Source organism: Nipponia nippon, unplaced genomic scaffold (assembly GCF_047370975.1).
Source record: "Nipponia nippon isolate SJK-2023a ecotype South Korea unplaced genomic scaffold, ASM4737097v1 scaffold_2, whole genome shotgun sequence".
Lineage (NCBI taxonomy): Eukaryota > Metazoa > Chordata > Aves > Pelecaniformes > Threskiornithidae > Nipponia > Nipponia nippon.
The window spans coordinates 11272106-11288986 of NW_028262336.1; the positions used below are offsets into that span (position 1 = coordinate 11272106).

The window sequence follows — 16881 nt, forward strand, 5'->3', positions numbered from 1 at the left end:
ATGACTCAGCTGTGAATTATTAAGCAGTTGGTGCTTATTGGAGCAAACTTAGCTGTATCTGTCATTATTTCTGTTCGAACTTTTCAGTTACGCAAGCGAGAGAGATGCCTCGTTCCCATTGCAACTCAGTGAGAAGCAACAGGTCACTTACGTTGACTTGAAATACTCGCATCCCCCCACCTATACATACATATGATGAAAGAAATCAGTTTTGAACTTGAAGATGGGAGATCACGTATTACCAAGGTGTCTGTGTTCACCAGTGTTTTTTAAATGTAGTCCCTGTATGCTACAAACACATGGACCTTGATGTAGCTCACAGAGTTTGCCACTGCTGCACATTCAGAATAATATAGCAAGGTAAAGTTTGACTCTTAAGTTTCTTTATTCACAAAAAGTTAGTGATTGTGATAATACTGGGGCTAGAAAGAGTAATGCAAGCGACTTGCGTTAATTTGACCACAGAGTCGATACAGAAAAAGGCTCCAGAGTGTATAGTGGCATATGTCGTCTTGAGCAGAGTGGTAACTTCCCAGAAAACAGTGGGCACTGTGTTGTGTTTCTCAGCAGTGATAAAGAAATGACCATGAGAGATTTCTGCTTTGTGGTGTACTTTAAAATTCTTACAGTGAACCGGGAGGCCTAGTAAAGATTACTGAATAGTATGGCAATTGCTGTATGACTCCAAATTAATCACAAGATTACTAGGGGAAATAGAGGTGGGAGGTGGAGAGGACTGCACAGGACCTGTGCTTCTCCAGTATAAATATCATCTTCCAGGAAACCCAGGGTGTTCCCTCCATATGTGCCAAACCCTCTCTTTAATGTCTCAACTATTCTGTTGTTTTTAGTTAATTCAGGGACAATTGGAGTCGTCCCATCCACCAGATCCCCTACCGAGGTGCTGAGTGCTTTCTTTTCTCCATGACCTCCTTGAAAATGCAGGGCATCACTGGCCTCCAGTAAATGCCCAATACAGCAAAGGAGTTCAGCCAGACCAAGAGGCAAATATACTGCCTGTTTACTAACAAAACTAAGTTTTCTGCATCCTTCCGAAGTCTAGTTTGCAGTTGGATTTGATGGATTTTGAGATCTAGAGAGTTGGCTGTGCAGTATGCAGGGTCTTTTTAAAAAACAAAACAAAACAAACCCAAACAAAAAACAAACGAACAAACAAAAAAAACCACAAAAATAACCAAACCAGAAACCCACCCCAAACAAACCTCGAAAGATTCTTTATTACCAGCTTTTTAGAAGCACCTTGTTAAAATGTAGCATTTTAAAATGCAACCTGTCCATAAAACCTGGCATAATCTCAAACCTTAAGGGTAGGTCTGCATTGTAGACCACTGTTCTGTAGTTAGTTACCCGGGTGTGCTTTCAATAAGGTAGAACAAGTATCAGAAGTGGTTTGGCAGTGATAGCGTGGAGCCCTGTGCACACTAATTGAACTTGCATTGAGTAAGGGTAAACTAGCTCATGCAGAGCTGGGCTGGGCTGCTGTACTTAGAGTTCCTTGTATTTGGTTAGTTGGTTTAAATCAGGTTTCTGTGTCTAGGAGCATAGGGCTGCTGAAAGCATCTGGAGTCTTTTTGGGGCCAGTCGCTGACGGTTGGTGCCATATGCGATGAGGGCACGTCTTGGACATTCCTTCAAGATGCAAAATCTGGTTAGGCTGCAGTAGCAACTCTTCCTACACTAGCAAGTTGCAAATCCTGTTTATGGATTTCATTTATAGCACTGGATGTTGAAAACAGTACTTTCTCTTGGGAAATCCTTATTCAATTAACTTGGTATTTATTTTCATATTAAGTTTTGTTGTTGTTGAAAGTGAAAACTAGTTGGGGATAAAATCTGCTTATTAGAGGGCTTGCTCTTGGGCCTTATAGGAGTGCGGGAGGCAGGGGAGGATGAGCATATTGCTTTTGGTGGTCACGGCAGAATTTTTGCCCTGTTCTTCTGCCTTTCTGTAAAGAAGCTGTGATTGAAAACTAGAGCCCTTGGGAACGTATTTGAAATACAGAAGTAAATCAGCACTGAGGCCAAGTTACCTGTGTTTATCTAAAGTATCTAGTGTGTACCAGTCGATTTAGTATCTATTTAGTACCCATTGCTTAAATAGGTCAAGCTGGTCTTCTAGTGACTTCAAGGAAGTCAGGTATGTCCAAATTAAAAGAAACTGTAAATGTGATGACTGATTAGTTAGTGCTCCAATTATTGGGCCAAGCCTTGTGCTCTTATACCAGCATAATCCTTCAACTCCGTGTTTAACATTCTACCCCAAGCTCCTTCCACTCTCTTATAGAAAAAGTAAAATTAAAAAAAAAAAGAATAACAATCAATACAGCATTTAGTGTGCTGAAGATTTAAATAAGTATCCGTTGACAGGGAATTATTATGTCTGTGTGGTTTGTATACTGCATTGGTCTGCAGGTGATGCAGTTAAGTTCACAACCCACATCTACACCCAAGTCAGAAGATCAACTTGTAATAGTGGAATCACTTTGACAAAAACACGAATGTTGGAGAAGATGTTGAACTTCTCCAGGTTGCTTGTTACAGCAGCCTCTTTCTCCTAGAGAAGTGCACTTGCCATTTCTGAGCTCTTTTCAGCACCAAAGCTAGCAGTTGCTTTTGCGCTCTTTCCTTCTCCCGGGCCATAGCAGGCAGGGTCCCAGAGAGCAGCGGTGGTGGTTGACTAGGTGAGAGACACAGGGATGCAACTGATGACTTCTCTAAAGTTTAACAGCAGCAGCTGGAAGTTTTACTGTCTCCCATGGGCCATTGTACCTTTCTGTGGCAGTTTAAAATGCATTGGTAGCAAAAGTAGCAGTGGGTCAGCTCTGCAGCCACTGCATTTCAGTGTGAGGGTTTCATGTAAATAACTGTTATTGTTAACCTGCGTTTAACTTAAGGAGTGCAGGACAGATGCAGGAATAGGGGAATTTGTGGTAGTGGCAAGCCAGCGTTGTACCCTGATGGCTAGAGTGTTTGTTGCTCTTCTGCATAGACCAAGGACACAGTTTGGATCTGTAAAGCATTGCATCCTTTGGTAACGAGTGGCCTAGCTTAAACCTTTTCTTCCTGTCAATTAAAACCAAAAAACCAGAAACCTGCTTGTATATTACAGAAGGGTCAATATATTAATGCTGTTACTGTGTTTCTATTTATACAGGCAGATAGCTAATGTGTAGATTGGCATCTGTGTTCCTTGCATTTATGCTGGAGTGGCAGGAGGAGACCCACCCTCTTCTATAGTGTCCCACAGATGCATTTTAGACTTGAATGCAAGAAACCTGTATGATTTTCCTTGATGAAGAGGTTTGCTGTATTTATATGTGCATCAATCAGTGCTTTACACAGTGCATTGACTTTTGGTGGCTGAACCTAGAATGTAAAAATGTTTGGGTTAGGGTTTTTTTTTTGGGGGGGGGAGGTTACATATTTGAAGTGAAATGTGAATTTTGAATGTTGGTAATCTGTTTTGTGTTCTTTTATAGTAAAGTGAAGTGTTGCATAATAGAAACTTTTTTTAGCTTTAGAGTCCCACACAAACACTGGGGAGAAAACCACAGACCAGAGAAGAAGCAGCGTCATTTTTTTTTTTGATTGAATGAGAAGAATGACTCATTTAGTTTTAGATAGTGTGCTGACAAAACATAGAGAAACTCTTAGTTAGAGAAGACCATGTGATAGCCACTGATTCACATGTCCAGCTTTGGTGTCGGGTCTTTGGATAAAAGTGGACATCATCACAAGAGATGTTGCAGCAAATGTTTTGCTCTGGTGTATGAAACCCTGAGCAACACTTATTACTGGAGATGAAATATGTGGGTTTTTTTAAAGTGAGTTTGCAATTAGCCAAGGCTAATTAATGGTTTTGCAGAAGCACCTTGAGTTCAATTTGTTTGCAGTCGTTCAGAGGAAGTAGTTGTTGGTAAAACAAAGAACAGCTAAAGATTGGGTGACATCTCATAAATCCACAGGGATGGCTGAAAACTTCATTTGCTGGATTTGCATGTTGGGTACTGTATTAACACGGTGCTTTGTTGCTGGCATAACCCCCCTCTTCTCATGCTTCCAGGGAGGAGTCCTCTGTCCTTGCTCACAGCTGCGATGGCCTTGGCTGGGGCCAGCCGTCCTCCTAGCAGCTCTGCTTCCCAGGGGTGGCTGTGCCAGCCCGGCTGTTGCCAAAGCCGTGGTGCGTGCTGGTGTACCCCTGCGGCAGGATGGGCACCCCGGGGCAGGGTGGAGTACCTGGGCCCTCTCCGCTGGAGGGCAAGGGCAGGAGGGGAGGCTGTGGAGGTGGGAGAGCAGCCGTGGGTTGAAACAGTGTAAGGACGGTTAAAGGTCAGGCTGGGTTTGCTCTGAAGTAAAACTGAACGAAAATTATTTCCCTGCTGTTTTTGCTGCCCTGCTTGCTTTTCCAGAAAGCACGTTTATGGAGGAAAATATAACCTGGCTATGCCAAGAACGGGATGGCAGCCCACCTGCAGGGGCCTGACCTCTTCTCCGTGCTCGCTCCCTCTCTCGCTTGGTGCTGCCAGAGAGACTGATCTGATCTCATCTCCTGACGTGGCTGGCACAGCTGCCAGCTGTCCACAGAAGTGGACAAAACACATTTCTTAAAATCACTTGCCTGTTTTGTGAATCTTGCCCACTTTGTTCCCCAGCTTCTTCCCATGCCTACAGAAGCCTGTCAGATTTTTGGCCCTTAAATCTGAAAGGAAGGTTACAGCCCAAAACGAAGCTAAACTTCAGGATTTTGGCAAATGTGATACCAGTGGGAGCAAGCTCCAAAAATCTGAGCTCTAGTTCTGGTGCTAAAGTCTTACATTGCACTTGATCACTGTCTTAATAATTAATATTCAAATAAGTGCCAAACTTGGGCTTTTTAATGTGGAAGCTAATGTGTAACCCAAAGAAAATCACAACTGTGTCCTGAATGCAGAACTCAAGCTGCCATAGTGGTTTTCCAACATTTTGTTAAAATAAATTAAATTTGAAAGATTTATTTTTATATGTCTCAAGATTTGAATTCAATGAAGTACTTGGTGAATGAGATGTGAAGCTGGAGGAAGGTGTTTTTTTTTTTTTTCTGAAGGAAAGATGACAATATTTGGCCCAAACACTAAAGGATTCTGTAGAAACAATTACATTTACTCTGAAGGAAATCATTCAAGTGAATAGTTTTGTGTAGTGGCTGTTTCTAATTGGGCTTGATGTTTTATCACAGTTAGTTTTCCATTTAGGAGGGAGGACAGGAACCATAAAACGATGCAAATTAGCGGAGTGAAATAGCTGTATTTGCAACTGCTCTTTGAACCTTTGCATCTCTCTTAAGAATATGCTTACAGAACATTGCAGCAGTACATCTAGGAAGAAAACTGGGTTGTTTTGAAAAACAGAAGTATGTCTTTCTAATAAATTGTTTCTGATAGGAGAACTAGAAAATAGAGAAGATGATACTAATGCAGTTTTCTTTTTAAAAGTCTGTTTTGCGTTTTAATCTCATGGAGAACAGCTCTCAGTATTCTTAAAGCAAAAACTAGACAAAACTCTCCTAATTTTAAGAAATTTTGCTATTGGAAATGTGGTGGGGATTTTGCACTACAGGTAATGCGTGATCTTACATTGTGAGAATTAAACTTCTGCATCTCTAAACTTGCCAGTATCTTGTTGTGGTAATAAAGCTAAAAAGGGGGCAACAGTGTTAGGATTTTATTCTGCCGCGTTGTATGTAGTATCTGAGTGCCTTCCACCTATAGCAGAGAAGAACTGGGATTTAACTTCTCAGGACAACAGTGTGTGGGAGGGATAAGAAGGGACAGCGTGCTGCTTGTGGTAGGATTTTTGGCTTGGGTATTTTGTGCATTATTTATGCATGACATTTGTACCTGAAGTTGTTCTGATGCCCGTGATGTGTGGGTGTGTGTAGTAGGTAACGGGGCAGTGACTTTCTGGTGATGGAGATCCGCTGTTGCGTGTGTGCTGTTAATGTACTACATAGCTCAGAAAGCTGTTGCATGTACATGTGTATATATGAAAATACTTCATACAACTTCTAAGAAGTGCTGAAATCTGGGATTCATTAAAATGGTGATTCTGCTATTTCTGAATATATAGATTGTGATGGTGTTTTATGGAATGTTTTATGAATTAATTTATCTGTTTAGTGTTATGTTAACTGTGTAGTATTGCAGAGTTATATAAGCGTTTGGATTGGGAGATTGTCTCCGTTTTGAGCTGAGTAGTGAATTTGTTTAGATTTAGTTATTAATATTGTATTTCTTTATGGGATTGGAATAAAATATGGAGCTTCAGTGGAGATTATAATTTATTGATATTGCTGCAGAGTCTGTATGTATATGTGAGCACAATTCTTTTGTAAATTTTACAGGAGGCAAGATTGCAATAGTAGACTGTTACTGCAAATTTTATTGATTGGGGAATTGTTTGGATGTCTTCACTGACAGTCACTTCCAGGTTAAGTTTTGGAGTGTTCTAAGTATGCTCTCAAAATGTTTGTTACCTTGATTGTTTGCTGTTATGTTTCCTTGCTGGTTAGCAGGAGGAAGCTTTCAACCCTGCAAGATTCATCAGTGTTACTTTCTCCCTTTGTATCCTCTTTCACCAGGTCTTCCCCATCTTGGTCACTTTGTAAGTAACTTTAATGGTCGTAGAGTACCAGAGTAACAAGCCAGGAGAAGTCATCCTGTCATGTCAGTTCAGGAGAAGATAGATGTACTAATGCAGTGAGTAAATTCCTGATCAAACTATCTCAGACTTGGCTTGTTTTAAATAAATACAGAGAGAATTTGGTGCCTAATTTCCACCTGCCTTTAATGTAGGGGATGAGAGGTCAGAAATGCACATGTAAATGAATTTTGACAACTGTAGTTTAAGCAATAGAAAAATTCCAAGTTAACGCTAAAACAGTATGGAGTAACTACTTGATTGGAAGTGCTTGGACTTCTAAGTGTCTGTGAATGAATTTAAAGCACAGGAGTGCGTACACTTGTAGGTGCTTGCTACTTCCTACTTCATGCCTTCTTTCTGAGGTAGGTTTTTATCTTGTCTAGTAGCTAAAGGATGATTATATGTTAGATGATCCCTTTTCATGGCCATTTTCAAGCTTTTCTATTCTCCCTGCGAGAAAAAAGCCGACACAATTTAAAGTAGTGGGTTTTCAACTTTTTTTTTAATGACTTGAAGAACACTGAAAAAGTGTCCTGTAGATGGTACGGGTGCCTGAAAAATGAATGTAAGCCTACCAACAATGGATTAATCTTCTTAGTTATTTTTGCAGACCCATAGGAAATAGCGACTGCGGTGTAAAAACTGCTGATCTAACGCTGTATCTATACTGAAGTCGGAGACCTCTGGACAGGGTAATAACACTAGCCAGTAAAGATAATGACAGAAGTCTAACTGTTTGGTAGTGTTAAGCACAAACTGTTTTACTTTGAGAAGAATGGTTGCCTAATAATGACTTTCACAGTCCTGCCCCTGAAATCCTACAAAAGGTAAACTTTGATTTTAAAATGTAGTTGTTATTTTGATGACCTCAGTCAAGGAAACTTGGGAGGGGCAAAGAAGCAGAGAGTAATTATTTGAAGTACAAGCAGATGCTACTCTAGTTTTTCAAGGAAGTTTCTTGCGTAGAAAGGCAGGGTTAATGAAATGGAGCTGTTTGTACTGAAAACAATGCAATACTTTAGCTGGTGCCTCTCCAACTTTTTCTTTGTGTGACCTGTCATCTTAAGGATGAAGTGCTTTCAATAGTAAAGATTGAAGTGGGCTGATGGGGAGGGTCTTTTAGAACACTTATAAAAAGTTGTTTGCAAAATAAATAATAGCAAGTTACTTAAAAACATGTATGAGAGTGTTATAGTTTGTTACTAAGTCAAGATAGACAGAAGTTAAAAGATGTGCCTTTGTTGTTAAAGATGCACATTGCTGAAATTAAAGATGTGCCTTAAGTGATTTGTTAGTCAACCTCATAAATTGGTTAATGATTTTTATTTACTAACTAGAATACTTTTTTTTTTTTTTTGAAAAGTGCTTCTGGTGTTTTCTAGGTTGTTGGAGTAAATTGTCTTTGGCTGTCATGTCAAGAGTGCCAGAGATTGCTCTCCTGTATCTAATGAAATACTCTCACTGGTGTACATGTGTACTTGAACTGAAGAAGTAGGGAGGAAGGAGGCTAGTACACTGTAGCAACAACATACCTGGCCGGTATTTGTGAGAACTGAGAAGTGCCCTTTCAAAACCAAATATCAATCTGAATATCAGGGGAAAACCAGTACTCAGTGCTGTAGAATCTCTCTTCCGTAACGCAGGGAGGAAACAGCTTCTCTCAAATACACAGAGTAATTCTGGGATTGGAGGTTGTCTTGTAAGCTCGTTTATCTTTGTGGTGGACTCCCAGAGCTGTGAGTGATGCTGTACAGGTGTTGGTTTTGATTTGAAGAGAAGCCCAGGCATTTATGTAACAGTAATTGTATCGGAAAGGGTTTGGGAATATCTTTGCTGTTTCTTTTAAATTGAGCTCTTACCTGTGTTTTAACCTTGCCTGCTGTTTGTCCACACACCACCACCAGCACAATATCCCATGCAGGTTTTGTGGATTCTTTGTTTTAATACTCACTAAATCTGTTCAGCTGAGTGTATAAATTACATTCCCAGTTCTGATATAGTTCTGGCTTTAAACTATGTTTTCTTAGTAAGGAAGCAGGTGTATGTCACTTGAGTGCTAATAGTTTCCCTGAAAAGAAGGAGTAAGCTCTCCTGGGAGTGAAACTAGAGGGTCTCAGTATATGAAAGAAAAGGGATAAAGCTGCAAAACTACACGGACACTAGTCCAGAAATGGCATTGAGATTTCAGGTGGATAGGATCTGGTGTGTTGCTGCTCGTACACTGGCTGGCGTAGCCTACATGCTGAGACTTAGGCTGCCTGTAGTCTCCTTGTGGCTCTGCTGATGTTGCTGCAGCACCTGAAGATACTGCTGGGATGAGGCTTTGCATCCACTCGGTGGGAGCTGACTACTCCATCAGAGTAGCTGTAGATAGGGATGTATCTCTGCATCAGCAACCTTCAGCTTACAGCCTGAGGAGTTAATGTAACTGCAGTCACCAAAGGTAGGCTGTGAACTGGGAAGGCTGAAGACGAAGGCACGGGTCCTGCCTGTCCCCTCTTGGAAGTGAAGGCCATGTGGCTCTGCAGAGAGGTAGGGAGAGAGGCGTGATTATGTCTCTAGCTCAGTCTGGATTTGACTGCAGACTGAGTATAGGACGTACTTTGAAACAGTGTCAAAAAATGAATAAGGCACAGTGAATTTCAAAGGAATCATTAAATGCTTTGTTAAAAGTTGCTGGGTTTCATAATCTTCTGGAAAGGGATCTTCCAAATGTGAGTTAAAGACATGCTACAGGTTCCTATATTGAGCACTTGAGAAAATATATGAAAGAAGTGGTAAAGATAAAATTGGTTGGCTACCTTGCTTCTCTCTTCTCCTGTCAGTACTAGTGTAGAGGACACCAGACAGGATTTTAAAAAGTGTAAGAACTTGGCTTAAACTGATTTACTGTTTTGTTTTGGTCCCGTGTCCCCTCTGTACCCGCCAGTGCAAAATACCTGCGGATCTTGCCATGCAAAGCTAATGAGGCAAAACATTCAGACCTGAAAGCGAGCAAGACAAGTGTCTAAGAAGGAATAATCTCCATAGTTATCTCCACGGTCTCATTTAGAAAAAACTATAAATGCATAGGGATTGTCTGCTTTATAGATCAGATCCTGGCTGTGTAAGTGTTAGGAAGATCCATGGACATGCTGTTCTTCATTATGAGTTTTAATTCTTTTGAAACAACAGCTGATGGCTCCCATGGTAGTCAGTCCACCTTGCCTTGTATTTTTTTGAGTTTACCTCAACACTTCGTTTTCCAAGCTCACATATATTTATAATGTTACATATAGCTCTGTTTTCTGCGGGTTTTTGTAATGCCGTCCTAATGATATGAACAAACCTCACTCCTGAGGCAGCATAGCAAGCGGCAGATGCAGCCCGACTCTTGCAGGGGGAGCCAGCTCCCGTGGCCTACCAGCCCCTGGGAAGGGGGGCCTTGGTGGGGCTAGCGCATACCTTAGAGAGAAGGTTCGTACAGGGTGGGAAATACTGTTATCAAGTTAAAGCCCAGCTTGGTGTCAGTTTGAATTTTAGCCTGAAAAGCCTTGCGGTTCTTGAAGCTGTCTTCTTAAAGAATCCCCTCCCTGCCTTTTTTTTTTTTTTTTTTTAATAACTTCATGAAAATAAGTTAGTTACGGACAAAACATGGCAGTTCGATCTTTTAGAAGATACCACCGTCTGTTGTTTTTAATGCACAATAAGAGTTTCCTCTGCTTGCAAGAGCAGGAGCGTTGAATGTGTCCTGCAGGACGTGCCTTTTCAAGCCGGCTCAGGCATGAAAGCGGGTTCAGCAGCGCGGGGCCCACGGGCAGCCCTTGCCCGGGCCGGGGCGAGTGGAGAAGCGTCCGAGGGCGCTTGGGGGCCAGGGACCGGTGGCGCCCGTGGGGAAGGCGGCGTGGGCGGGTGGCCGCTTGCGCGTGGCTGGCTACCTGCGCGGCGAGCGCCGCTGCGCGGGGTGCGCGCCGCCGCTGACGTCGGCCCACGCGGCGGGGGGGCGTCCGTGTGTGTGGGGAGGGGGGTGTTGTTGGCGCCCGTTAGCCCTAACGCTGGTATTTCAGTAATGCGGTGGTATTTGGCCATACTGCCAAAACCAGGCTATAAGCAGCGAGTCTTTGCTCCACTTTTCCTCGCTCCGTGCCTCCGCTCCGCCCCGTCCGTGCTCCCCGCACTGCTGAGATCAGCTTCCTGCTTTTCATTTTCCTCAGAACGCTGTTACGCCTCCCCTGAAAGAGTTATTTTCATCGGTCTTCTGGAGTTAATTTTTATGGGTGGCTGCAGGCTTTTTTTCTGACAGGCTAACACGCCAAGCTGGAAAAGCAGTATCATGGTGATTTTGTTCTGTTGCAGCGAACCAGAGCTGTAGGCAGAATGGTAGACTGCTGCACCGAAAACATTTCTGTGCCAGCTCTGTGACCGTGGAAGGCGAAGGAGGTGAGTGCCGGTTTTACGTCGCGTAGGTCCAGGGAGTTGTTGGAGGTGGAACCAAGAGTCACCACCTACCCCGGCTCAATAACAAGAAACGAGCAATTATGTTGTTATGCTCTCTGAGATGCTTTTGCTCCTACTAATACTGTAATGGAGTACACTCAGGAAATGATGGATTTTGCTGTAGCAAAGAACTCTAGTCAATGAAAGTTTACAGTGTGTAAATTTGTTTTTCTTTCATTGAAATGTGTAGATAGATATGGCACAGATATAGCCATAAAGGTAAGTTTCGCTCCAAACAACTTAGGATAGAAAAAACACTCAGGTAGTTTCAGAACTTCTAGATGGATTGAGTAATGCCTGAAAGAGACTTCACAGTGATTTAGTAATAACTGTGGATCTAGAATAATGTGATGTATATGAGGGAATGACGTGATTTTATAACATGTGGAAAGAAAATTATACATAGGAAAAGCAAAAAGGGGAAAAATTCTTTTTACAGTTCCCAAGCATCCCTTAGGATGGAATCCAGGTTGTTTGAGAGAGAGCAGATTGTTTGGAAGAATATCTCAGTTGCAACAAACGGGGAACTTGTATAGAAATGTGTCTTCTTACACTGTTGTGATTTTTTTTTTTTTTTAAATTATTTTTCTTTATGGAGTGAAGAATGTGAATACTACAGGTTCATTAACCAACTTTCAGCTTTTCAAACAGGTGATCATCGTTCTCTGTATACCTTCTAATGGAGCTCTGAAATCATTAATCTGTAACTGGTGGCAGGTTGCTACTTACTTCGTGTTGTGGTATCCTTCTGCTGCTGCCTTCTCGTTACTGCCTGTTAACAGTCAGATTAATGGGACGACTTTGTTCATTCTGACTGTGGTGCCCTGAGTGATTTTGCAGAGGACTCTTCATAAGAAGCCACTCAAAAAGCATAGCTGTGGTGGGCCAGCCGGGCGTTGGATGCTGCTGTCACAGCTACAAGGCACTGCTGCGGGTCTGAGCTGCTCCCCAGGTGACAAGGGACAATAGGAGGAAATCAAGGATCTTGTTCAGGATCATGGGAGATGTGATATGTCCCAAGTTCTGAGGCCTGACCAGAATTGCTTGTGCTCTTCATCCAGACCAGAGTGCACGCTTTGAGTAGCTGTTTTCTGTGATGCCGAGTTGAATTTATTGGTTCTGCTATAAAATGAAACAAATTTAGTCTTTGATTAGTTGTGGGAGTGGGGGATATTTCTCTTACAGAGAAGTTCCTCAGTAGCTGTGCTGAAAGCAGTTCTGGGGAACCTTTGATTTTCAAAGTTTGCATTTTGATGGAAAATGGGAGAGGTATGGTGAATTAGAAACTGGGGTTTGATTTGTGGTAATATTTTGGGGCATGACTGACTTTCCTTTTTTGCTTGGTGGAAATTAGCACCACTTCTTTCAGTTGTGGGGCAAGTAGGAGAGTATTTTCTTAAGTGTGTTGTGTTACTGGGCCACGCTTAACACTTGTAATTGAACAGCTTTGTAGATAAACGTGTAAGGTCAAAAGAAAAACAAGAAACCACTTTCATTGCCCAGTCTATGGCCTGTCTGTGGTAGTGGTGGAAGAGCATCGTATAGGAAGTAATAATAAAACCTCCAGTCATGTATGGCCCTGCATCTTTTGTATTTGGTTTAAGGTGCTGGGTATACTACACTGTGTGGTTTTGCCTCCATGCAATCTGTAAATTCATTGCTGCTAAATCTACTTCTTGCTATAGACTTGTGCTCAAGAAATTAACCCTGTGTTATGTCATTACTCTGAGGGATAAAACTGTGGTTAAAGACGTTTTATGTGCTGTGCATACCAGTATGTTAGAAAGATGATGCCCATTTACCTCAGTGTGTTGATTCTAAAGATAGTTCTAAATGCTACTGTCTCCACAAGAAATATGTGAGATACATGCTTACCCTATAGATGCAAATGTATTTCCCATGTGGGCCAAAGTACCCAACTCTCACTTGCCAAAGTTACTACCTTTTTACTTGCATTCTGCCAGTAGAGAGACTCTGTGGCACTGAGAACACAGGCATGATGGTAAGCATCAAGCCCAACAGCTGCTGGACTTCTGTGCTGTTTTACTCACTTTGTACTTATTTTCAAAATTTGCATTCTGATTGATAGGAGGCTGCTGTAAAAAATCCAACCTGTATCAAGAGAGTCAAGGGTTCCCACCAGTGGTTCTAAATTTTGTGCTTATAACTGATTTGCCAGCCTTGCTGACAGCTGTGGTCAAAGCATTTGCTACTTCTTTGTCACATATTGGTGACCTGGTCTTCTGTTAACTTGTGGAAATTTGTTAATTTATTTTGGAGTGCAGTGAAGGGGGATGGGAAGTTCCGTCTGCAAGTTGGATCCTTTCTTGTTGGAGAGACTGCAAGGGTATTAACAAGTGCTCTCTATTTGTGGGCATGAAGAGTGAAAGGTATGGCTCACGTGCTCTTTTTTCACCTTCAGTTCACTACATGTGTAATGCTGACCCCATCTTCAACATAGATGGAAGATACAATACGTTATTTGAACTACAGCTCCCTGACAAAGAAATGAATAAGACTTATCTGACAGAAGTAATAGTGAAGTACCATGTTTAAATGGCAGCACTGTCACTGAAAGAAACAGTCCCAGCCTCAGACGCTAGCATCCTACCCTATGGGGCCATGTGGGTGTCTTTGCAGTTGTATAATGAACTGGACTGGAAGACTGATCATAGCTGAAATGAACATGTTTTATGAGCTTAACTTTTTCTGTCCGCTAAAGATAGATCTGACCACCATTGGGTGGATCATATACTGTGTCATGAATCAAACCAGAGAACTGAACAGCTCTGTTGCCCCAAAAAAGGGGTCCAGGAATGTGAGGAATAGAAGCAGGAAAGGGGACAGGACTGCTTTTGGCTTCAAAGCTGGCTTACGATATCTTACTGCTTGTCAAGCTAGAGCCTTAAGGGCAGGCCAAGTACAATGCAAGAGAAGGAGGATGTATCTCCAGAAATAGACCACTATTGTCAATATTTCTTCTTCTGGGGACATACATATTTCTTTTAAACATGATTTTGCAGTCTGGATAGCTTCCAGTCCAGATAGCATCAGTTAGTTACTGATGCTGAAGATAACATGTCTTAATTGTGATGTTGCTTTTATCTTTCTCCTGTGATCCTTTCTGAAGTAGTTGCTGTCTCGCATAGCTTTCCTTTGTGTGACCCAGCATAGCATGCTACATGTCGGTCTGTTCTTAAAAGTTGCGTGGGACTTTCAGTGAGTATGATTGGTAAGTGATTTTTAGCAAGGTAGCTCTGTCTGGATGCAGAATACCAGTTTACTACAGATTTAAGGTGCTGGTTAAATTTCAGTCCGGAGTTGGTGCTGTAAATTGTTCGTATGATCAGTTACTCTGAGATTTTGACTAGTGACAGAATATCTCTAAAGGAGAAGGCAGCTTCTCCTCCAACAGCCTGTAAGAAAAGTATGTATCTGTGGCCAGTACTATAATATCTTTTGTTTGTTTTCTAAATAGCAGGGTGATTGTTGTTGCTTGGGTATGATTTGTGGAGTTCAGGAAGTTTTTGTTAGTGGTTTTCAAGCTTTTGTTATGTGTGTTAGGTGCTGGCAAAAAGCAGCAATACATATTTCTACATGAATTCCCTGGGGCTGTGTTTTGGCTAGGGTAGTCAAACGTTACATCACAAGATAAAGATCCGATTTTGAGATTTTGCTAGTGTAGTCCCATGCATTTGTCAGGGCCTTGCTACCCTCTGTGAGACTGTACAAGTACAGAAATCTGTGCTAGTGGATTTTGACAAGGGATTAAAGGATCAATGTTTGCTTTGCTTGGAAGTTGTTCAGATAGTAGAGTTAGGAGTTGAAAATATCATCTCTGCTCCTTCCCTTGCCCTACCAAAGTAAACTGAAAACCCATAGCAAAATGTGGCACATTGACGCCTCGGGTTTTTGAGTAATACTTTAGAGTATAGAATCATAGAATGGTTTGGGTTGAAAGGGACCTTAAATATCATCTGGTTCCAACCCTGCTGCCACGGTCAGGGACACCTTCCACTAGACCAGGTTGCTCATAAGTCCCATCCAACCTGGCCTTGCACATTTCCAGGGATGAGGCATCCCCAACGTCTCTGGGCAACCTGTTCCAGTACCACCCTCGTAGTGAAGCAAGGGTAATTCGTAGTGAAGAAAGGCTAATTCAAAGGGTACCGTAAGCTACAAAAAGGTGCCGTCCAATGAAAACTTTATACAAAACAAAAATTGTATTTGTGGGAGAGGAACAAAAGGAGTGATAGTTTCAGGATGACAACGAAAACTTATTTAAATGTTCCTATCAAGCTTGCACAGCATGAAATTCAGTTGGCTTTTATAAAGCCAGAAGGATTGAAAGAACTACCTAGAATCCCAAGCATTAAAAAAAAAAAAAGGCAGTTTGGTTTCATTGTATCTTTCTTTTGGAGGGGAAAAATAAGTCTCTCTCCTCTTCCTGTAAGTGGAGAAGCTAGTTAATGAAAGTAAATCACAAGAATAATGCTTTCTCTGCTAGGCAAATTACAGCAAAATATGAGGGACCTAACATCTCGAGAGCTGATGCAGCTGGGGGGGTGACCATGGTTCTGTAAGTACACAGCTTTTGCTGGTGAGGACATGGAGTTACTGCCCCTGTTGCAGCACCTTCTAACAGTGTTGTGTCCGCCCTCCGTGTGGACACGGTGTAATGGCAGCAGTGTTCTCCACAGACTTCTGTCCAGGGTGACACTGGGAGAGCCTCACAGCTGTGGAGGGATGCTGCAGGGAGCTGGTGTGCTGTGCTGCCTTGGGACATAGTCTTCCCTGATGGCCAGCTAACCTGAGTTGAAACCCTGGCAGCATCTGAGATTTTTCACATGTGAAACTTCAGTATGGCGGGACATGTATTTTGTAATGAGGGCTAAGGCTTCACAGGGGAATTCCCCCCCCCCCCAAAAGCAGTCCCAAAAGATGCTAGTGGAAAAATTGTGCATTTCAACTAAATATGAGCAGGATCCCCTGCAGAGTAAAGCTACTCAAAATGGATCCCTCCCCTCTCATCTGTTAGATCACTGCTATAAGGTAAAGTGGTTTTTTTTTATATTGGAAGGTTAAAATATTTTCAAATTGAAGGGACATCTATATGCAGATGTTCAAGCAAAATGTTTGTTTCCCAAACTAATTCAAAAGTGAAACTGTCTGTAAGAGAAGTGAAAATAATTTAATTGAGTTTTCCTGTTCCCAGCTGGCTACAAGAATGTATGTTTTAAGTTTAAAAATGATACTAATGTTGCTATAAGTGTTCTATACTTGGATAAATTACTTTGTGACTGATGGTGCCCCTTGAAGCTTGTTAGTGTATGGAGTAACTCAGAAATAGCAATTGGGTGTGTAAACGCCTGGAAGTTTCTTGGGTAAAACTGCAAGCAAATTCCATGTGGGCCTATGTGCATTGACAAAATCTGTCAGCAGTCATACCTCCCATGTTGGTGGAACTCGCTCAAGAAGCAGGTTCTTGTTAGTCAGGGCCAATAAAGAGTTACTAGATTTAAGCTATTTCCTCCCCCTTTCAAGGCTGCGAGACAGCAGCCAGCTAGCCAGGCCCCATTTGAAAAAGACTAGGTCAGAGTCTAACAACACAACTGAGGCCTTCCCATCTGCAGTGGTGTTCAGGGTTTATTCAAAAGGATCACAGGAATAAGACTGTGGTGGAGGCTTTCTGAATTAGATGCTGGG

At 42.1% G+C, this 16881-nt stretch overlaps 1 protein-coding gene across 19 annotated transcripts in view; it reads left to right on the forward strand.

Moving 5' to 3' along the window:
• Positions 1–16881, forward strand: part of BBX (BBX high mobility group box domain containing) — a 150373-nt gene that overhangs the window by 23961 nt on the left and 109531 nt on the right. For 4 of the 19 annotated variants that reach the window (XM_087756817.1, XM_087756814.1, XM_087756815.1 and 1 more), the window contains one exon: positions 11035–11118. The exons of 14 other annotated variants lie outside the window; for them this stretch is intronic. The gene's annotated coding sequence lies outside the window, so the exon portion shown is untranslated. Of the gene's footprint in view, positions 1–11034; positions 11119–12112; positions 12128–16881 lie in introns of those variants that run through there. One more of the 19 variants, XM_087756823.1, reaches the window with a different exon arrangement.